This window comes from Chenopodium quinoa, unplaced genomic scaffold (assembly GCF_001683475.1).
Source record: "Chenopodium quinoa cultivar QQ74 unplaced genomic scaffold, ASM168347v1, whole genome shotgun sequence".
Lineage (NCBI taxonomy): Eukaryota > Viridiplantae > Streptophyta > Magnoliopsida > Caryophyllales > Amaranthaceae > Chenopodium > Chenopodium quinoa.
The window spans coordinates 3,304,425-3,328,329 of NW_018743616.1; the positions used below are offsets into that span (position 1 = coordinate 3,304,425).

A 23,905-nucleotide genomic window follows, 5' to 3' on the forward strand; every position below is an offset into this window, starting at 1 on the left:
CATTAGGGCGGTTGGCGAGAGATTTCTAACGGTACGGCTGGAGCTTCAAGAACACGTCCTCAACTATCTCGAATTGCTCATCACGCCGCTTCTTATCCGCATACTCTTTCATGACTTGCTTGGCTTTCAACAAATTTACTCTCAATTCATCCAACATCTCATCTCTCTCCTTCAACCACTCTTCCAATTGATCCACCGGAGTCTGCCCACTTTGTTTGGGGGTCTTTTATGTCCTTCGGGAGAGTTACAATTTCCTAGCAGACTTCCTTCTTACGCCTGTACCTGCACCTAGCAGACTTCCTTCTTACGCCTGTACCTGCACAAGTAACGGAGACTCCGGATGGGGGTGGGAGTTCCGCCTCCGAAGATTAAGTTAGTATCTTTTCGAAGTGGAATAAGAACAGTAAAAGCTTCTCGGTTCGAGAGCGTTTCAGTAGGTTTGGGCTTTGTTTGTTTTTTGTGTGGTTGCAATTAATGTATCCTCCTCATAAATGAGGTCTACCCTTACTATTTATAGTAAGGGAGAACTGTACCTCAATTAGGGTATAAGGGACACGTGTCGCAAAGGGATTGGGCCTTTGCAGACCGTTGAAAGATTGACACGTGTCAAGCCTTTATTGGGCCACGTGTCTTAGGGTATTTTCACCCTAAACATCTGCCCCTCACAGGTGAGATGTGGCAAGCTCACGTGTCATCTGTGACATAGGGTGCATGGGGTAAGTGACGGTTCGTCTGCTTCCCCCCTCCTTTTTTTTTTTTTTTTTTTTTTTTTGAATTTCAAATTTTCGTGCAGAAGGTGACTGTTCGCCTTCTGCCTCTTTCTATAAGTAGGGTGGCTACCTCTTTCCTCCGCACTTTTTATTTTCAAAAATTTCCTGAGAAGCTCTGATACCGGCTGCTTCTTTCAAGACTTTCGAGCATCCGGTTTTCGCAAGTACTTGACATCTGCCTTCCGGCTGAGTGCGGATTTAGTAAGGTACCGTCTTTTTGCCCCTAGATTAAGGATCTCACTCGGCATTTTGCCGCCTGGGTATATTTTGTCCAAAAATTTCTGAATTACCCCTACCTCATCCGGGATTTCCCGTGTGAGGTTTTTGAAATATTTCCCCAGTTGTAAAATGCCCTCATCCGTCATTTTGCCGCATGGGGCTGGCTTGGGGCAAATCCAAAAATCCCCCTCATCCGGCGTTTTGCCGTCTGGGATGTTTAATATACACCCATCCGGCATTGTGCCGCATGGGACCCCTTTGAGCCAACTTTGTTTTTATTCAAACTAGTCATAAGTAACCCCATCCGGCCTTTAGCCGTATGGGGGTGGTTTGATCAACCTTTGCTTTCAAACATCTTTCAAATTGCCCCCATCCGGCATTTAACCGTATGGGGGTAGTTTGAGCAGCCTTGGCTTTTTCTCAAACATCATTCAAATTGCCCCCATCCGGCATTTAACCGTATGGGGGTAGTTTGAGCAGCCTTGGCTTTTTCTCAAACATCATTCAAATTGCCCCCATCCGGCATTTAACCGTATGGGGGTCGTTTGAGCAGCCCTGGCTTTTTCTCAAACATACAAATAGCCCCCATCCGGCTTTTACCCGTATGGGGGTCGTTTGAGCTTCCTTGGCTCACACTTTGTTTCAAATTGCCCCCATCCGGCTTTTAACCGTATGGGGGTCGTTTGAGCAGCCTTGGCTTTTTCTCAAACGTTGTTCAAATTGCCCCCATCCGGCGTCTAACCGTATGGGGGTTGTTTGAGCAGCCTTTAGCTTTTTCTCAAACATACAAATAGCCCCCATCCGGCTTTTAACCGTATGGGGGTCGTTTAAGCAGCCTTGGCTCAAAACTGTTTCAAATTGCCCCCATCCGGCTTTTAACCGTATGGGGGTCGTTTGAGCAGCCTCGGCTTTTTCTCAAACATACAAATAGCCCCCATCCGGCTTTTAACCGTACGGGGGTCGTTTGAGCAGCCTTGGCTCAAAACTGTTTCAAATTGCCCCCATCCGGCTTTTAACCGTATGGGGGTCGTTTGAGCAGCCTCGGCTTTTTCTCAAACATACAAATAGCCCCCATCCGGCTTTTACCCGTATGGGGGTCGTTTGAGATTCCTTGGCTCAAACTTTGTTTCAAATTGCCCCCATCCGGCTTTTAACCGTATGGGGGTCGTTTGAGTAGCCTTGGCTTTTTCTCAAACGTTGTTTAAATTGCCCCCATCCGGCGTCTAACCGTATGGGGGTTGTTTGAGCAGCCTTTAGCTTTTTCTCAAACATACAAATAGCCCCCATCCGGCTTGTACCCGTATGGGGGTCGTTTGAGATTCCTTCGCTCAAACTTTGTTTCAAATTGCCCCCATCCGGGACTCCACCGCTTGGGGGGCTTTTAAATGAGCTTCCAATTAAACATGTCTGATCTATTTTTCTTCATCAGCTTCAAACACATTCGGAGATTTCCGCCTGTGTAGGTTTCAAGCCACCATCTCAGCAAATTCCAACCTCCAAAGGTACCGTCTACACCCTTTTTCAATTCTTTTTGTTAATTTTCCGGTTGCATAGATAGGATATGGACCCTTCAATTATACACTCGGCACAGCCTACGGCTGCTGTCAGGCGGTCACCAGGCACGGCTGAGTCTAGGACTGGGACTGCCGTCTGGGGGTATTTGGGCGAACCTTCACCTACCTCGAATCCGACCGTCTCTGTTCATGTGCAGGACAGAATGGCTCGGATAAGATGGACGGCAGTTGACCTGGTTTTCAAGTCCGACGACGCAGCCGAAGATCCGGCTGATCCCAGAAACGAGGACCAGACGGCAGGACCGTCTGGTGAAATTCCTTTGGAAGAAACCCTGGGGACTCGTCAAGATTCCCCGAGTGGTCCGAGCACACCGGGTGACAGCATATTAGAAGACTCTGATTCTAATGCCGAAGGATCCGGCGATGAATCTGCTGGAGAAGGGTCTGGGTCCGAATCTGAAGCCCCTGCACAGGAGGCTGAGCCTATTGTTGAAGAGGCCTACAAATGGCCGGCTAAGGGAGATCCGACTGACATGACCATGTCTGCAAGAGACGTGGTCACCCTTACTGCAACCCTTCCTGCCTTTCTTTTTAAAAGGAAACCAGTTGGGAAGGACTGGGAAATAAGAGTCCCGCCTGTTAATGCAGCCGTCGTATGGACGGACGACTTGGACCATGCCGATGATTTTTTCGCTGTTATGAGGCGGCATTCAAAGCAGGCCTCCGGTTCCCCCTTCACCCCTGCATCAAGGACATATTGCTGGGGTATGACTTGGGCGTATGGCAATTGACTCCTAACTCTTGGGTCAATATTTTGGGGTACATTGCCGCATGTGAGCTGCAGGAGGTGAACCCCAGTTGGGAGGCTTTTGCACACATGCATTACCTCAGCCGGGCTCCGGGTGGGTGGAATGCCTGGTACACCCTTACCACCAACCAAGAATACATGATGACTTTGGAGAAGCCATCAAAGTGGACCAACTGGAAGAGCAAATTTTATGTCGTCTCTTCTCCTTCCACTTCCCTAAATCACCGGCTGCGGCGGTATAATAAGCACCCGGCATTGCTGGGCAAAAAATGCGCGCTCCCGAAAGTGCCGTCTGAGGCCTGGGACCAAATATTGGAGACGGGTCTCTTCCTCAAAACGACCCATCTGATGGAGGACGGTAGTGAAATCATCATCCCAAAGTTCTGGGTACCCCTCCCGGAATGGTTCAGGGACGAGTCCTTCTTGTCCCTTTGCAATCTAAGTTCAATGTTTAAAAAGAGTAGGTTCATTAACCCATCCGGTATTCTGACGCCTGATTATGCGTACACGCTCTAACTCGAATTTCCCTTTTTTGCAGGTAAAGCTAAAAGAATGGTGCCTCCTGAAAAGACACCCTGTCTTTTCAGCTATTGAGCTGAGAAAGAAGCAAATCGAAGAGAAGAAGGCGGCACTGGCCGCCAAGAATGGAGTAAAACCTCTTCCAATTCTTACCGGATGACATATGATCTGCCTTTGTTTCTAACTGATTGCTTTGTTTTGACTATTTTCAGGGTGGAACCCAAGGCATGCCAAAATCACTAGCAAGCATGCACAAAAGACCGGCTGGTGTGATACCCCAGCCGGCTTCAAAAGCTCCATGGCTGCCGGGTCCACCTTTTGCAGCTAGTCCTGCAAAGAGGACGTCTGACCCTGCCAGGCCAACCACTGCAGGGAAGAGCCTGCAGCTAACGCCGAGTGCTTCGGCGGGCCAGACCCGGAGTGGATCTGGCTCAGATGCGGCTGGGGGGATGGCACCCCACAGCCTGAACAAGGTAAAACCTCTGCCTTTGACCCCCCCTGGCCGCTTGGGCATATGAGAGTCAAAACTCAAGCAAGCCAGTCTGGGGGCTCCTCTGGCAGCCGCATGAATATAGGCGGCGCCTATGCCCAGTATCTGACAGATAACCCTTCCTTTGCAGATGACTCTACCAGCCGGCCCGACTACAACCAATACGCCAAGAGAATGGTCAAGACTCTGACCCGTTCTGAAAAGGAGGCGGTGCCGGCTGTACACCAGGTTAACCTGGATCGCATCAACTCTCTTCTTGCTGAGGTAAATAACCCGAATGCCCTATGCTTGTCTCAAGCTCTGCTTTTGCCGGATGAGTAGTAATTATCATCATTAGTTCTAACTCCTTTTCCGGTTGGTACCATAGGTGATGCTGAGAGTGGACGGGCTCCGAGTCCCCTTGCGTAAAAAGCAAGAGGAGGTAAGAGACGCTCAGAAGCGTGCCTTTGACCTAATTGACGTTAGTCAATTTCACAGTATTAAATATGATTTGGCAACTAAAGAGAGAGAGTTGCAACAGGAGGAATTACTGAAAGAGGCTGTGCTGGCTGGGGATGAGGCCAAGAAGAAAGTTGATGAACTTGAGCTCAAGGTCAAGGACCTCCAGGCTGATCTCAGAGCTCTGGAAGGAGCTGACAAGGAAAATGCCAACCTCCGCCAGAAGAACAGCGAGCTGACTGTCCAACTCACTAATATTCAGGCGGCCCACAAAAAGGAGCTGAACGAGGAACTCAGCCGCCTGATTACAGAGAATGAAGCCGACTGCGAGGAGCGCATGAAGCTGGCTTGGGACCTCATCCATCCGGACTCTGACTTTGACTATTTCAACCTCCGTTACTTGTATGCTTCTGAAGTTTATGAAGCTCGAGTACTCGGCACTCCTGCCCCTCCTCCTTTCGACGAGTGGGCTGAGAAGGGGTTAGGGTCAAAGCCGGATGGGGTGCCAATGGGAAACCAGCCGAAGCAGCTGCAAGAGCAGACGGCTGAGACTCAGGTTGGGCAAGCTCAAGGGTTGGAGCAGCCTCAGCAACAAGAGCAACAGCAAGATTGATATTTTCTTTCTTTTTTTTACCGGCCTGCGTGCCGTGTATTTTCGATGTATCTTTCCCGGACAGGGGTCCGGCTATCATTTCAATTAATCTATTAACCGACACAGTCGGTTTTTCTATCTCTATTATTAGCATTTTTTTTTTATTTATGCATTTTTAAAAGTATTTCAGCCGTTCTATATATGCCGGATGAAGAAGCGATACCACAATATGCCCCTGAAATGGCTACCTGTTTCCTAACAGTAGACTGGTAGCCGTTTCATGGAAGCCGGATGGGGGGTCAGTGACTGACCTAACCTTGCCCCGTCTGGTACAATTATATATAGGATGGGATGTAAAACCGTTTAGGTGGTTACGGTGGCCCATTAGGAATTTCATTTTTCCGGATGGACCTCTTTTGGGTCCTTGCCGGATGAATGCTAGATGCAAAGGATCATTTCTAACGGCTGCAAAATTGTTTTTAGACAAATGTCGTTGAGTTATTGGATCGCTAGAACAATGTTCCACCCAGAAGGGAGCTGTTCTCTCCAGTGATTCACCCGGATGGACCTCTTTTGGGTCCTTGCCGGATGAATCCTAGATGCAAAGGATCATTTCTAACGGCTGCAAATCGTTTTAGACAAACGCCGTTTGAGTTATTGGATCGCTAGAACAATGTTCCACCCAGAAGGGAGCTGTTCTCTTCAGTGATTCACCCGGATGGGTGTCACCGGATGACTGCTCTTTTTGGAGCAGTGGTTTTAACAAGTGTTCTTCCGTCTGTGTTCTTGCACTAGACAGGTGCAAATACAATTGTATGAATGGAAATTATATGCTTTCACATTTCAATCCTTAGTAGTACTTTTTCAAGTTATCTACATTCCAGGTACGAGGCAGCCGCATTCCGTCTGGGGTTTCCAGGCGGTATGTGCCGTTTCTAACTTCTTCAAAAATCCAGTAGGGTCCCTCCCAGTTTGGGGTTAGTTTCCCTTGTTCGTATGCCCTACCGGTTGCTTCAAGCTTCCGTAATACAAAATCTCCAACTTTGAGGGGGCGTTTAAGCACCCTTTTGTTGTAGGCCCTCGTCATTCGAAGGCGGTAGATTTCATGACGCAAGGCGGCGTTGCCCTTTCTTTCTGGAAGAGTATCCAGAGACAGGCGCATGGCTTCCCAATTTGCCTCTTCATCATACAACATAATTCGAAGTGTTGGCTCATATAATTCAATGGGAAGCACCGCCTCTGTGCCATATGCCATAAGGAATGGAGTTTCACCGGTTGACCCCTTCTCAGTAGTTCTGATGGACCAAAGAACGTGAGTTAACTCTTCTGCCCAAAGCCCGCCTGCCTTCTCGATCTTTTTCTTTATGCCGCCTGAGATGAGCTTGTTGAAAGCTTCAACTTGACCGTTTGCTTGCGGACGGCCAACGGATGCAAAGTAGTAGGAAATCCCTTGGTCTTGCAACCAAGTCTTTAGGACAGGCGTTTCGAACTGGGGGCCATTGTCAAAGACCATTGACATTGGTACACCGAACCGGGTGATGACATTTCTCCAAATGAAGGAGATGACATCCTTAGTTTTGATGCCCTTTACCGCCTCGGCCTCAACCCACTTGGTGAAGTAATCAACAGCCACGAAAATGTATCTTCTGCCGCCTGGGGCAGGAGTGTATGGCCCCAAAATATCCATGCCCCATTTTGCAAAGGGAATTGGGCTGTGAATAGCTGTCAAATCAGTTGCCGGCTGCCTTATCAGCCGGCCGAACCTCTGGCACTTGTCGCATCTTTTCACCAGATCTAATGCATCCGCCTCTAGTGTAGGCCAAAAGTATCCTTGCCGCCGGGTTCTTTTGGCGAGGGTCCTCCCGCCAATGTGAGATCCACAGAAGCCGGCGTGGAGATCTTCCAGTATTTCCTTGCCCCGTTCTGGGGTAACACACTTGAATAGCGGCTGCAAGTAACCCTTCCGGAACAGTTCACCTTTGTGCATTGCGAAGCTTAATGCTCGTCTTTTAAGAGCAGCTGCTTCGGATGAGGTTTCCGGTAGAGTGCCGTCTACCAAGTAATTCCGGATGGGGTCCATCCAAGTGGAGCTTCGATCTAGAACTCCAATGGGGTCATGTTCAATGCTTTTCTTTTCCATGACTTCCCAGAAGACTGATCTAGGCGTATCACATGTGGCAGAGGATGCAAGTTTGGATAGTGCATCCGCCTGATTATTCTCGGATCTGGGTACTTGACTTAGGTTGAATTCATCAAATGCCCCAGCCTCCTCTTTGACCGCCTGTAGATACATAATCATCACCGGATGGGTGGCCTCGTAGTCACCGTTGTACTGGCTAACGATGAGTTGGGAATCTGAGCAGGCGTCAACTTTCCTTGCCCCGACTGCCTTACACATGCGGATACCGGCTAGCAGGGCCTCGTATTCAGCTTCATTATTCGAAGCTTGAAACTTGAATCGTAGAGCGTACTCGTATTTGTCCCCCTCCGGAGAGTGAATAATTACACCCGCTCCGCAACCATTCAGCGTAGAGCTCCCGTCTTCATAAACCCTCCAAACTTCATCAGTTTTATCCGGCTGTATTGGCCTTGTCATTTCAACGATGAAGTCGGCAAACGCCTGACCCTTCACTGCTCGCCTGGGTTCGAAAGTGATTTCTAAGCTTTGGATTTCCACAGCCCATTTAATCATTCTTCCGGATGACTCTAAAGTGGTCATAGGCCTTTTGAGCGGCTGATCAGTGTAAACGGTCACCGGATGTGCTAAAAAATACGGTTTCAGCCGCTTGACTGCTTTGAACAAAGCCAGACCGAATTTTTCGATCATGGGATAACGAAGTTCAGCATTCCGGAGTACATGGCTTATAAAGTATACCGGGAGCTGATTACCGTCTCTCTCAGCAAGGAGGACGGCGCTCAAGGAGTGATCCGAGACGGCCAAGTACATGTAGAGAGCCTCCTGGGGTAAGGGACTCACCAATCTTGGCAATGAATGCAGGTGTTGCTTCAGCCGTTGAAATGCCGCCTCAGCCTCTTCACCCCATTCAAACCTTGACCTCTTTTTGATTGCTTGAAAGAAATACAGGCACTTGTCACCTGACCGGCTGAGGAATCTCCCCAATGCCGCCAGGCAACCGGTAAGCTTTTGAGCTTCCCTGACGGTACGTGGCGACTGCATGTCAATCACCGCCTGTACTTTGTCCGGATTGGCCTCTATGCCCCTCTGATCAATCAAAAATCCAAGAAACTTCCCGGACTCAACTCCAAAGACGCATTTTTTTGGATTTAACATGACTTTATGCCGTCTGAGGGTGGTGAGAGTTTCTCGGAGGTCGGCTAGATGATTCGCCTGCAGCTTTGATTTGACAATCATGTCATCAATGTACACCTCCACGTTCCTTCCAATCTGATCATAAAAGACCGAGTTCATCATTCGCTGGAAAGTAGCAGGCGCATTCTTCAACCCAAACGGCATCACCTTGTAGCAATATAGCCCTTGATCTGTGACGAAAGCCGTCTTCTCTTGGTCTTTCTTCCACAAGGGTATCTGATGGAAGCCGGAATAGGCGTCCATGAAACTCATCAGGGCATGGCCGGCTGTAGAGTCTACCAAATGATCTATCTTTGGAAGCGGGTAGCTATCCTTTGGACAAGCCCTGTTGAGGTCCGTGTAATCTACACACATCCGCCAGGTTCCATTCGGCTTTTTCACAAGGACGACATTGGCTACCCAATCCGGGTAGTAACATTGCCGGATGAATCCAGCATCCAAGAGTTTCTTGACCTCGGTTGCTGCCGCCTGGGACCTTTCCTCGCCATGGTTCCGTTTCTTTTGCCTGACCGGCTTTTTCTTAGGATCCACAGCGAGTCTATGTACAGCAAGATCCGGACTTACACCCGGCATCTCTTCTACTTCAAAGGCAAACACATCTTTGAACTCCTTCAGCAAAAGGAGCAAACCTGATCCCAAACTTTCAAACGCAGTCGTTCCAACCTTGACGGTTCTGTCTGGCCGACAGTCTTCAAGGACAACATCAATTATTTCTCCTGCCGGCTGAGGGCGAAGGACGTTTGTCCTCTCCCCGGACAGTGATTGCTATTGTTTCTCCTTCACAGGCGCCAGTTGGTCCGCCTTCCTCTTTTTACCGGCTGGCTTTGTAGCCGGTAAGCTTTGATCACAGTCGTCAAGTTCAACAATTTCTTTCTCTTGACCGCCTGTGTCAAGCGTTGGTTTGATGTCCGAGAGGTAACACTCTCTCGCCATCTTTTGGTCCCCACTCAAGGAACCGACTGTGCCATCATCCCTTTCAAACTTTATCAACATTAGAGATGGGATGATGACTGCCTTTGAGAGGTTAAGGGTTGGACGGCCAATAATCAGATTGTAGGCAGTCAGCTCTTCTACAACAAGAAACTTGACAACCATATGCCGGCCCTTACCCTTCTCTCCGAACCGGATGGGTAGATCAATCATGCCCACCGGATGTACTACTCCTCCCCCAAAACCTACAAGAGGGTATGAGGCCGGAAGCACGCTACTGGGCTTATACTTGAGTTTCTCCAAGCACCGGTAGCTGATGAGGTCGGATGAGCTCCCGGTATCAATCAAGATCCGGCCAACTCTTTGATTGGCGATTTTGCACTCGATGACTATGGGGTCATCATGAGGCCGCCTGACCTCACCCCTATCTCTCTCGGAGATGTTAACTTCCGTAAATGAATATTCAGACGACTGGCCCTCATCCACCGAGTTGACCAGTTTCCGAATGTTGTCTTTTGTGCCCCGAATGGTAGGCCCACCTCCCGCAAATCCACCGGCTATGGTCAGGATAGTTTCCTCATCCGTATCCGATTGAGTAGCCGTCTTCTTTGGGGGTGGTCCTCTTGCTTGTTTAGGTGTACCCCTTGACTTGGAAAGATAAGATTTGAGAGCCCCCTCATCAGCGAGCCGGTCGAAGAGCCGCCTGAGGCTAAAGCAACCCTCAGTGTCGTGGCCAATTTCCTCGTGAAAAAGACAATATTTGCTCTTATCCCGGGCTCTTAGAGGACTCTTCATAGGAGACGGTTTTTCAAGATTCAACCGGTCCTTTACTTCGTTGAGAATGGAGGCACAGTCCTTGTTGAACTCGTACTTTGGCACATACGGATCCGACCTCTTCCTTTTCTGGAAAGGTTGTCCGGATGAGTCTGCCGCCCATACCCCCTTTCTCTTGTCTTCCTTTTTGGCCGACTGGGTAGGCCGATTCTCTTTTTTATCGGATCTTTTGTAATCCGTTGGAAGTTTAACAGCACACAATTCCACTGCCTGAATGTAGGCCTCCGCCTTCATGAGTGCCTCGTGAAGAGTGGAGACCCTCTTCCTAACCAAGTCAAACTTAAAAGTTGATCCATCTTTTAAGCCTTTGAAGAAATCAGTATAGGCAACGTCATCAGACAATCCATGGATTTGGATCCTCATCAGGTTAAACCGCCTGACATATGACCGGAGCCCCTCTTTGTCTCCCTGTTGTATTGCCCCTAGATCAAGGCTTGTTTTCTTGGCAGGGATGTTCATAGAAAAGTTGGACGTAAACCAGTAGGCCAAGGTCCTGAAATTATTGATGCATCCGGCTGGGAGGTTACCAAACCAACGTCGAGCAATCCCTTTCAACGTAGCCGGGAAGCACCGGCACCATGCGGCGTCATCCAAACCCTGCAAATACATCAGGTTGGTGTATGCCATAAGGTGATCTTCCGGGTTGGTGGTACCGTCGTAGGCGCCTACCAACACGTTTTTGATTTTAGACGGCTGGGTCATCTCGGTGATTTCTCTGGAGAACGCCGTTGGCTGTTCCCCAAGGTTGAGCAGCCGGAGCTGCCAGTCCATAGGCTGGACGGGCGGCTGATGCTGCCCCCCGAAAATATCTGCCTGTGCATAGGGGGATCCAAAGGGCGTATACGGTGTTCCATGCACTGCCGGTTGGATCATATGGGGGCCGGATCGAGCGGAAACCTCGCTCGTCCGGCTGTCATTGTTTGTTCTCGAGTGCCTTCCTGAGGTGGCATTGAAGCTGTCTCGAAAGGTCGATGTTGATGCCGACTCGGATCGCTGAGTCTTTTTATCTTGGATGAGCGTCCGGGCATCAGAATAGACTTTCTTGGTTCCATCCGGCTGAATGTGCCGGACGGGCTTTCTGACTCCATCTATAGGAGTGTGCATCTTTGAGAAATCAAAGAGCCTAGCCGGCATGTTTGACTTCGGATGCGGGGTAGATGCTCTACCCTTTACTGTTTTGGCTGTCTTTTTACCGTGACGCCTTTCTTCCGCCTGACCCTTACGGGGGCCGGCTGTATAGTCCAGAAGGCCTTTGATCTCTCCTTTGAAGCTCATCATCATATTCATGAGCTCATCTCTGGAGACTGGGGAGTCTCCAGCGGTAGAGGTTAACCCAAGCGGCCCCCTAGTTGGCTTGCTAGGAGCCGCCTGGTTCCCTTCCCGTTCTCTCTTATCTTTGGAACGGGTGTTCTTGGTCCTTAAAGAGCCATCCGCAGCAGTGTAGGCTTCCAAGTCATAGTTATCAGCTGTATCTTGGTCCGAATGGACCTCAACCTCCCCAGTAGGCAGATTGCCTTTACCAGGTAGTATAGGCTCAGATGTCATCTAGAAAGTACTCTCCCCACAGACGGCGCCAGATGTTTGGGGGTCTTTTATGTCCTTCGGGAGAGTTACAATTTCCTAGCAGACTTCCTTCTTACGCCTGTACCTGCACCTAGCAGACTTCCTTCTTACGCCTGTACCTGCACAAGTAACGGAGACTCCGGATGGGGGTGGGAGTTCCGCCTCCGAAGATTAAGTTAGTATCTTTTCGAAGTGGAATAAGAATAGTAAAAGCTTCTCGGTTCGAGAGCGTTTCAGTAGGTTTGGGCTTTGTTTGTTTTTTGTGTGGTTGCAATTAATGTATCCTCCTCATAAATGAGGTCTACCCTTACTATTTATAGTAAGGGAGAACTGTACCTCAATTAGGGTATAAGGGACACGTGTCGCAAAGGGATTGGGCCTTTGCAGACCGTTGAAAGATTGACACGTGTCAAGCCTTTATTGGGCCACGTGTCTTAGGGTATTTTCACCCTAAACACACTTCCTACTCGCCAGAGCTTAGAAGGGTCCCGCCCATACACCACCTTGAAAGGTGTTAGTTTGGTGGAAGTGTAGGGAGATGTATTATAAGCATATTCGGCCCAGTGTAACCAATGTGCCCACCTCTTGGGCTAGTCGGCGATGAAGCACCGAAGGTACGTCTCTAAACCCTTGTTCACGATCTCCGTTTGGCCATCGAACTGTGGGTGATACACCGTACTCCTTTTTAGGTAGGTTCCTTGTAGCCGAAAGAGTTCTTACTAGAAAATACTCATAAAAACCCGATCCCAGTTAGAGACGATGGTGGAGGGAAATCCGTGCAATCACACCACTTCTCAGACGAAATAATCAGCCACCTTGAGGGCGTTGAATGGGTGCTTCAGCCTAATGAAGTGGCTATATTTTGACAATCGATCCACCACGATTAGCACCAAGTCAATCCCCTTGGACACCGGCAACCCCTCCACGAAATCCATGGAAATGTCTTCCCAAATGGCCATCGTAATTGGTAAGGGTTGTAACAACCCGAGAGGGCTTCTCTGAACCGCCTTATTCCGTTGGCAAACATCACACCTCCGTACATAATCACCCACTGTGCGTCGCATTCCGACCCAAAACCAGTCGGAGGTAAGTTTTGACCTCTCCGTCATGGCCGCCGGTTAGAGTGTCGTGGTATTCATGGAGCAGGGTCTGAATAAACTTGGATGACTTAGGCAAAACTACTCCCTCTTTACCTTTGGCCTTCTAAGTGGAAGCCTACTGGGCTTTCTTCTCCCTTCTCCACCCATCATACTCAATCTCCTCTCCTAATTCCTTCCTTTGATGCTCCCCGCGTGTATTGCACCTCAAAATCAAACCCCACTAATTTTCTCACCCACTTTTGATACTCTCCACCCACCTCACGTTGTTAAGTAATATACCGGAGACTTTGTTGATCGGTTCTCACAACAAAGTGCCTTCCAAGGAGATAGTGCTTCCACCTCATTATAGCTAGGCATGTTGCCGGCGCATTAGTAAGGATTGGAATGTTGCCGGCGCATTAGTAAGGGCATTACAAGGAATTCGTAATGGCCCTCATGAGTCCTAAAAGTCGTCTTGTGAGTATCTTCGGGTGAATTTGATGGTAGCCAGACTTTTAAGTCTAACTTAGAGAAAATCACCGCTCCATGGAGCTCATCAAGGAGTTCATCAATCACCGGAATAGGATACTTATCCGGCATCGTTTCCTTGTTGAGAGCCCGGTAATCGACGCAAAACCGCCAAGAACCGTCCTTTTTCTTCGCAAGCAAAACCAGACTACTAAAGGGGCTAGTAGGTCTAATAATTCCGGCATCCATCATTTCTTTGATGAGCTTTTCAATCTCATCTTTTTAAGCTTGTGGGTACCGATAAAGCCCACACTCACTGGGTTGCTCCCTCCTTTAAGAGTGATAGCATGCTCATGGCCCCGACTCGGAGGCAAACCGGCGGACATGTCAAACACCCCCTTATACTCTCCAATCACCTCTGTTAGGAACTCCGACACTACACTTACCTCTCTCAGCTTCCCCTCCTCTTCCACACGGTTTATCTCCACAAGCACACCCCCTCTATTTTTACAAAGGGTTCGGATCATCGCCTTAAGGGACACTTGTGTCTTTTCAAGAGATGGGTCCTCTACTAGTGTAATCGGCACACCCGCATTACTAAAGCTCATGACATGAGTCTTCCAATTTGTTATCACCGCTCCTAATTTCTCAAGCCATTGCACACCAAGGATAACATCGGCGTTACCCAAACCCAAGGGTAAAAAGTCCTCAACTAATGTCACTCCCCCACTCAACTTTATCTTTACTCCCCTACACACACCATTTCCCCTTACGGTCTCCCCATTCCCCAAAAACACCTCAAACTCGCCACCCTTCTCTAAAGGCACCTTCGCTTCCTTAACCACTCGAAGAGACATGAAATTGTGTGTAGCTCTCGGGTCTATCATGACTATCACCTCTCTTTCTTGAACAAGACCCTTGAGCTTCATGGTTTTTGGGTTAGTTAAACCCACAACGGAGCAGAATGATACCTCCACCGCTTCTTCTTCTTCTTCATTACTACCGCTCTCCTCCTCCTCTTCCGGACCTTCAGCCACCATAAACACACTAAGTTCCTTCCTTTTGCACCGATGTCTGATTGCCCAACGCTCATCATAACGAAAACATAGCCCCTTGGCTCTTCGATCTTGCAATTCAGCTTCGGTGAGTCTTCTAGGTTAACTCACTGACTTAGAAGCTTGACTTGTGTTGGGCCTATTTAAGTTGACTGACCCTTGAGATTCACTCATCTTGGGCTAAATTCTGTGTGGCCCGCATTAGTAGGCAAGCCATAAGTGGATATCAGCCCACCTCCGCCCTTACTACTTATCCCTCCAGTACTTGGGCCGGCTAAGTTCAGCCCACTTCGCCATGGGCCAACACTCCCCTTTCCCTTGCTAACCCAATTTCTCTCCTCTATTTTTCCGGCCAAGTCCATGGCCCATTCTAGGGTGGCCGGATCCAACAGCTTAAGCTCAGTTGATTTCTTCTTTTAGGCCATTTATGAATTGGCCTCTCATTATCTCCTCCGGTATATCCTCAAGACGGAAAGCCAATTCGATGAATTATCGCCTATACTCTTCCACGGTTGCCATCTGCGTTACGGCCACCATTGTTCCCGAAGGGTTCCGAAGTTGGTGGGTCGGAACTCCTTCAAAACACGGCAGCGCAAGTCCGTCCAATTGGCGAACGGTCGGCGTTGATTCTCCCAATGGTAACACTACAAGGTTGGACCGTCCATCGCCACCACCAAGGCGATGACTCGATAGAAGTCGAAATACATTTTGGCCCTCATGATCCAATTGATCGAATCCTTCCCTTCAAACACCGGCATATTAAGCTTCTTGTGCTTCCATCGACCCTCGCTACGCCACCGTCGTCATTCCATCCCCGTGGGTCCCTCTGCCTCCACTCCGGCATGCCAAAACTTGCCTCCCTAGGGGTTCGCATTTCTTCCGCATGTGGCCGATGGGGCCTCTCCGCTTCCAACTGAATCACCGGGGTTGCTGCGGTTGAGGATTCCCCTTCGCCGCCTTCATCTCCTCCACTCCTCCTGCAACTTCTCTATTTTCCTCCGACCAATGGCGGCCTGCGTGTCGAGATCGACACGAAACCGGTCCAAACGCACGTCAAGTTTGGTGGTGTGGTCCCCTAACATTGCCTCCACCTGCTTACACTCCTCCATGGCCGCCTTCACCGCCGCTGCCACCACTCGCGTCAGGGAGTCTTCCTGCGAGTTCAGTTTTCCATTAATGGTGGAAAGTTGGTTATCAAAGGCGGAAATTTGATTTCCCAACCCATCCAGTCCTTCCTCCGCTGCTTCGAGACGTTGCGTGGTGTTGGACACCATGACAGTAGCTGCTCTAATACCAAGTTGTCAGAACCCGACCTTCGCACAACAATTACGCTCACTTAAACACAGGATTAAGGCAAGGGTAAATAATAGCTTTAGGCTATCAATCTCAAGGTAGCTTTAGGCTACTAATCTCTAATGAAGTTCACTCAATTTCGATAGATGGCTAACAATACATAATGTGCTTTATATACTCAAGCTACTAACATGCCCTAAAACTAATTAAGGTTGACTCTAATACTTGGGAGCAACAATCATCCAGCCATGGTTTCTAAAGTGGTGACTTCTCTTTTTCTTGCTTGTCTTCTTTCCTAAATTGGCTTCTTTGACAAAAGCTATTGCTTCCCTTGTTCCTCCCCTTCTGTCCGTGCTTCCCCTGTTTCCGTCACTTTACCGTTGAATTTGTTTTGTTGACCCACTTTGTGAATTTAACCCACCTTGGGCCTACGGGTGTAAACCTTAATGGGTTGGCCCAATTATGAGTCATCACAAAATAAAAGAAAGGAAAATCAAGCAAATAATGTTCAAAAAAAAACCTTAAAATGGGAAAATAAATAAAGTTTGCAAAATACAATGATTTTAGGTAAAAGTAAAAAAAGCATATAAATTTAAAGTCATGACATGTCCTCGGCGTAGATTTTCTCCATCCATTACACCTTATCCAACGCCATATTTTCCTCAACCCCCCAAAGGCTCATATCACTTTTAATCACTCTCCTTCAAATTTTTTAGGTCTTCCCGGCCCCTCACGATCCCATCAATTTGCCACTCTTCAAGCCTCTTTAGCAGTTACTAAACCACCTTAGGCAATGCTCCCTCATCTTATTTTCAATAGATGTAACCCTCACTTACTATCTTATTATCTTAATCCTCAATCGAACATACGTATCCTGGCCACATTCACCTTATGAATGTCACAGTGCTTCACACCCAACGGTACCATATAATAATGCAAGCCTAATAGTTGTGCGGTAGAATTTTCCCTTCAAAATTGGGCATGTCAGGATCAATATCACATAAAAACCCCGTAACACTCTTCCACTTTAACCAACCTGCTTTAATTCTATGAACAACACCTCCATCTAATTGCCATCCTTTTGGAAGATTCTCCTATCCAATGAGATCGTCCCTGCATCCATGTTAACTACACTAAACTTACATTCTAAATATTCTCTCTTACTTGCTCGGTTTAAAGCCTTAGGATTTCAGTGTTTGTCTCCACAATTCCAATTTACTTTCCATGTCTTTTTTCACCTCATATCATCTGCAAAGATCACACACCATCATCTTAAATTGAACTCGTCAATTCGTCCATAACTAAGGTATACGTGCAGACAATTTTGTTTGGAGCTCGCTTCCACTAAAAACAATAAAACATTCCCACTACTTTCCTTTTTATTCAACAATGCTCCATTGCAATTCCTCTCTTGGAACCATGTGCCTAGAAAATATTGGTATAAAGGGAGTAAAATTTTCTCAAAGACATGTCTTGTACAAAATGTAACATAGATACAAATTATATTATATATCTAAAGTTAAACCACGAATCCACTATTTCCTTGGGACCACAATCAATAAGCCACCCATCTACTATTTTTTTTCCTCTACTTAATTCACTCTCTATAATCTCCATGCAAAAAGTAATAGGGAGGTGGAAGTATATTTACTAAAAGGTGGCATGGAATTTGCATAATTAAAAGGGAATAAAGTTCATAAAATGACACAAGTGTTGCAAAAAGTTCTAAGATAAGGGCTTGAAATTTATCCTTACCATTGTCATTAGCATTAGGTGAATGTTGATTATTTAATGTCGTAGAATCTCTTTCATCTTCTCCAATCAGACACAGCTAGGTATCATCATAACTAAAAGATGTTTCGCCTGCAATGACACAATTGATTGCAAAATTAGAGTCAAATTATGCAGCTCCTAATGAGTGATTCTAAAATGTAGGAGTAAAAAAGGAGAAATTATAAATCTTCAATAAGCATACTTGACCTTAGAGATATATTTATACAAGTTGTCATAAGCATAGTAAAATGGGACAAATAAGAGCTTGAAATTTAATTCTTACCATTGTCATTGCCATCACATGATTGTTGATCATTGATTATGGTAGGATCTCTTTCATGAGTTTCATATTCTCCCATATGACTCGGCTTGATTTCACAACTAAAAGAAGTTTCACCTGCAACAAGATTATTGATTTTCAAAATCATACTCACATACTACCTCTAATCCATAAGGAAAGCTACAGTTACCTCAAGTGTTAAAGGGGATTATGTATAAGAAAAAATTAGATATGAGGGTGTTATGACTCTTGCGAGTGATTTTTTTTTTTTTTGTAAGATAGAGTGATTTTGGGACTAAGGCTTTGTTGTTGTTGCTGTTGTTATTGTTGATAAAGCAAAAGAGGGAGTGATGTAAGTAGGATTTGGGTAGAAAAGAATGTCAAAATAGAATAAAAGAAAAATGCAACCAATAAGGAACAGACAAAAATAGAAAGCATAATTTATAATAAAAAATAAAAAAAAAAAAGGAATGGAGGTAGTAATTGATGGCTAATATTTGGTTTTATAATCAAATCGTTTTTTTTTTCCCCGTTTTGCTGCATAGCTCAGAAAATGGTTATATTAACGTTCACCATTTTCACAATGCTAAAGTTGAAGGGTATGACATGCTATCAAAATGGCAACTTATAGCACAAGCTGGCCTTTGCCTGACCAGAAAGTACAACTAGTTCTGAGTTCGGTAAATATGCAACCAACTACAACCTCAGTTGGAATCTGGAGATGGGGGTCCCTCACTTCCTCGTTCTTCAAGTGGTAATGCGTTGTTAATTTACATATAAGTAAACAAGTTTATTAGTAGAAAGACTAAAAACTGCCCAATTATGGAAATGAAATAATGAAATTCTTTTCACACCTACCTTCCATATCTATGTAATTACTCATAAAGTACATACGAAGTATTACTTATGATAGCATAATTATCTTTCAGATACATGCCACTTCTCTCAAGTGTACAACCGAATTAGCATGTCTTCTAAAGATCAACATAAGCTAGACGCTAAAGAATAATAAGAAAAATTGAACATATTGATCAACATTATCAAATGATTTAGAAGTTTTAAAATTATACAATACCTTGTGATGGTTCAATTTCCTTGGGCTGTTGTATTTTCCTCTCTATAAGCATTTTCTTTTGGGCCTTCTTTTCCATTGTTTTTTTTTAAGACTTGCCAATAATAAATAAACAAATAATTAGAATAATATAAAAGTACAGAAGGTAACGTACATGTTCTCTGTATATGTTAAAGTAGTTCAAATGTTTAGTGGTAAGAGAATTAATGAATGGGAACATTAAGCTATTCTCTCAGTCACTTAAACAGAGTTCAGAGTTAAGCATTTTCATCAGTGAACAACTCCACTCAAACCACAATGTATTACCTACCATGATATAGCATGCTGACAGAAGTGCAAGAACTCAAACTACAATAGCCAATAGATAGTAGTCAACAATCAGGTTGCCACAGACCCACAGTTGCACAATTAAGTCTATTTAACTAGTGTGATCATCTTCAAAGCCTCAAAGGGACAGTTCAAGTTAAGCAGTCTTCTAACTCTTCTTTAGTTGGTTTCACTAGGTGCAAAAGGAACAGTAAGAAAATTGAGTCCAGTGATAGAGGATGCTACCAGTTTGCCAGACTTCCAATCTCGAACAGCTAACACAATTCTAAGATACTCCCTCTATGTTATTATTTGCTTCATTTGTCCAGACACGGAGTTTAAGGAGGAATAGTAGAAATTATTATATTATGATGGAAGTGGGGTTGGTTGAAGAAAACAAAAGTGAGTATAAGTGGGGGAGGAGAGTGAATATGAAAAATATTAAATATGATATGAGGGGACCACTAGTGAGGAGGAAAATAGTAAAATACTGTTAAAAGTTTCCAAAATAGGAAATGGAGCAAGTAATAAGGAAATTATGTTAATTACTACCTCAAAAACAGAGGCTTTGTGAATTACTGCCCCTAAAAAAAAAAGTTTTTAATTACTACCCCTAAAACCGATTAATTCAAGTGATTGCTACCCTTTTCCCTAATCAGACGATTTAAGCTCTTTAAAAATATCATTATCCGGCCAATTTGTAATCAGTTACTTTTTTAAACCGTAATTAACTAATTAAACCCTAGAACCACCTCCACACCACCATTGCACCACCACCGCCCACCCTCCACCCACAATTGCCAGCCCCACCCGTCAGCCACCCTCCCCCCTCCCCCCCGCCGGCGCCCAAAGCGTCGCCCGACGCCGGTGACTCCAATCCCCCTCCCTTTCCTCCACCTACGCAGCCCACCCCCCTCCCTTATCCCCTTCTCGCTGCCAACCCCCACCCCAAAACAGGAAAACAACCCTCCCTCCCCATCCCTTCAACCGGAATCGGCCCCCCTCCCCATCCCCCACCCTGAATCGACCCCCCTCCCCGTCCCCCACCCAAAACAGCCACCCCTTACCCTTAAACACCAGCCCATCACCACCATAAACGAAACCCTAAATCTCGTTTAGGGTGGTTTCGGGCTGGTGGTTTAGGGTTAGAGGCGCCGGTTTTTGGTGCTGGGGAGTGGGGCGACTTGTTCGAAGGGAGGAGCAGCAGCAGCGGCGCATTCCGGTGGGGGAATGGGGAGGGGGTGGTTTCCGGTTCGGGGTGGGGGTCGGGGTAGCAAGAAGGGAAAAAGGAGGGCAAGGAGTGGGGTTGGGGGTAGGCTGCTTATCAGCTCGCCGGCAAGGGGATGATTGGGTAAGGGGCAGCCGGAGATGGTGGGGATGGGGTAAGGGGGCTGTCAGAGGTGGTGCAGTGGTGGTTTAGAGGTGGTGTTAGGGTTTATTTAATTAATCGTGGCTTAAAAACAACTAATTATAATTTTGCTAGACAATGATGTCATTAAGAGCTTAAATCACCTAATTAGGGGTTGATTAGGGAAAAGGGTAGCAATCACTTGAATTAATCGGTTTTAGGGGTAGTAATTAAAAACTTTTTTTTTTAGGGGTAGTAATTCACAAAACCTCTGTTTTTTAGGTAGTAATTAACAAAATTTCCCAAATAATAAATTACGGCCGCAAAAGGAAAGTGAAGCAAGTAATAAAATACGGAGGGAGTATAAAGTATTAAAGTATAGTGTTTAACTGGTATTTGGGATATATACTAGTTGCTGAATCTATATAAAGGTCATAATTTCAAGAGGAGAAGTATTTTCCATTTAATCCTGGACATAGACTTTTAGATTCATAGTTTGAGGGTATGTCATACATAGAGTTGTATTCACCATGCTCAATGAAATCCTACAACATGTAATAATCAACATATCATGTTATATTCATGCATTAGCTCAAAGGATAGCCATGCAAACAAATCCTTCAAGTCAAGAACAATCAGAGCAAAAGTAGATCAAAATAAGAGCTAAAGAAATTACGGAGTACATTGTTTAATCCAAATTTGAAACACTTTTATGACGGTGCATTGTATGATTTGTACCAATACAAGTCTCAAAAAAATTCCTTTTGAGTTTTGAATATGAATAAGATTACAACTCTGAAGTAGATAGCTCAAAACATAATGCCAACGCAAGAAAATTTAATAATTACGTGTTATTTGTAATTTCTAGTAGCAAAGTAGTTGAAGCTAATTCTAGAGCAACTCTTTATTACTCCGTAATTTCCAACCATTAATACTATAGGCTCCTTTACTGAGTTCAATTGACTAATTTACCCCTTACACCCAAACCTCAAGATCTTAAGCCCACCACAAAAAGATCCTACAAGTTTGTCCAAGTTATCTTCCTCAAGAATATCACAAGCACGCTAACACAACTAAGATCCGAATTCCGAACTTAAAAGGTAGAAGCAATTCGTTTATTTCTAGTCATTCGTTTATACAGCCGAGAAATCACTCACTATAACCTCTACTTATAACAGTATACCATTGTTTCCAACACCAACTTTTTTCGTTTATAACTTCTCTGTGTAATATTTTAATACAGGTTCCTTGCTGATCATGTTGAATGTCTGAAGTCGAATCCACAATTTTGCATATCAAAATGAGAAATGTAACATCAACGAAATTCCAAACACAACTCGATCGTTCCCTAGATGTTCTTTCATAGCAATATATGAAGCAAACAATTCAAATCCTAAATTTTTTTATATAAAAAAAATACTTAAAATAAATTACAGCAAAATCTTGGCTTAATTCATGACGCTAAATAAATTGCACAATTAGCGCACTAACCTTATGAATACGTTTACCTATATACTACAAATTCAAATTGAAGCAAAATTCAAGTTTTCGATTAATTTAATTCCAGCTAAAATTAAAAGAAATTATTATTATTATCACTCGGCTGACCAAGTTAATCACCCAATTCAATTAAATTAGATAATTTGTAGTTCAAGTTAAATAAAATTAGACAAAAGATGAATCAGAATATAAATTACCTAATTTTGCAAAATGATGAAGGACAGGTCGATCATTGGAGACGTAAGCATGAATGGGGTTGTATTAGAGATCAAATTGACGAAAATAAAAGGAGCAATTTCAAGCCGTCGTTGAAATTCGTAGAAATTTGAAGGATAGTTTGTGGATATTTTTGGATTAGTGGAGAATGAAGAGAGAAAAATTCGAGGGTTTAAATTCTGGCCAAATTTTATTTGTTTCTTGGGTTTAGACGTATAGTTTAGGGGCTGGGCGTTTGTAGCACTACTGTTCACTAATTAAAAATTAAAAAAGTTAATGGTTTTTGCAATTTTATGGTCACAAAATTGTAAATAAATCACTCGCACTATTATTCGACATTGGAACTTGATTGTTAACACGGTAATACCTTGTATTTAGTTGTTGTTTGAGAATGTTTTTTTTTGATATATTGAGGTTTTGTACGAGCCATACTCACCTCCTCCATTGGATTTCTAAAGCTCATACTTTACGATGTTTGGTTTATAGGTTTTAGGTATGAGGTACCTCACATTTGTTTTAAAAAATTTAATTTATAAACCTATACCTCAAACCCACAAGGTATGGAGTATAGAAACCCAAGGGAAGGTGGGTATGGCTCAAATCACACTTTTAGGTATCAAATAAAAAGAAAAAATTCATTCCCGAGCAACAACCAAACACAATGTATTAAGAACCAATTAAGTTTCAACCCCATAACACCCTAATTTCATTCCTAATTTCAAACTCATACCACTTTGTGAACCAAACGCCCATTATGGGTTTGGGTATGAAAATCAAAATGTTCTTAAACAAGCACAAGGTTTAGGTTTAAACCATTTTGTAAAAAAGAGACGATGTCCCGATCCAACCCGACCCTAAAAAAACCGATTCAAATTTTAACTTACATGTATACAATATTTTGCATGACTTAAATTTGAAATAGACCTTACCTCACTAAACCTACCCCAATTACCTAAGTTGACATGCCCTAATTGTGTTAATAGTTTTATCTAAAAGTACTTTTTTGTACAAATTTACCCTTCCATTTAAGGAGGCCCCAGTTGCTCAGCCTGATATACATAAAATGTGCATCAAGTGACCTCCTTGTAATATTATATATAAAAAAACAAAAAAAAAATTGAATAAAGAAGCTCAGATCTAACAATGGCATCCACCACCACTATCCCCTTGTATTCCCCGCCGATCAACCACAAAGTCCTCACCACCACCATCTCCGTTTCCCCGTGTTAGTCTCAGCCACCACCACCATCTTCGTCTTCCCGTCTTTGTCTCAGTCGCCACCACCATCATAGCCCCCTGTTCCTCTCCAAAAACCATCATAACCACCACCATCTCTCCGTCTTTGCGCCGATAAACCACAAAGGCATGTCCTCTTCTTCTCGTCTTCCTCTTCTTGTTTTTCCTTCCTCAACAACGGCTCCAATGTTGCTTTGCGGCGGTAACAAAAAGACACCCTAGTAGCAAAGAGTGTAAAATAGGGTCGTACTAACCCTTAGGGAAACCATCT

General features: G+C 45.0%; 1 protein-coding gene across 2 annotated transcripts in view; it reads right to left on the reverse strand.

Annotated features, from left to right (window-relative positions):
* Nucleotides 1-23,905, reverse strand: part of LOC110683081 (protein FAR1-RELATED SEQUENCE 5-like) — a 29,641-nt gene extending 5,736 nt beyond the window's left edge. For both annotated transcript variants that reach the window (XM_021859429.1, XM_021859428.1), the window contains exons 1-4: nt 22,380-23,905; nt 19,032-19,122; nt 17,960-18,073; nt 17,659-17,766 (exon numbers count right to left, since the gene is read on the reverse strand). The gene's annotated coding sequence lies outside the window, so the exon portion shown is untranslated. The remainder of the gene's footprint in view (nt 1-17,658; nt 17,767-17,959; nt 18,074-19,031; nt 19,123-22,379) is intronic.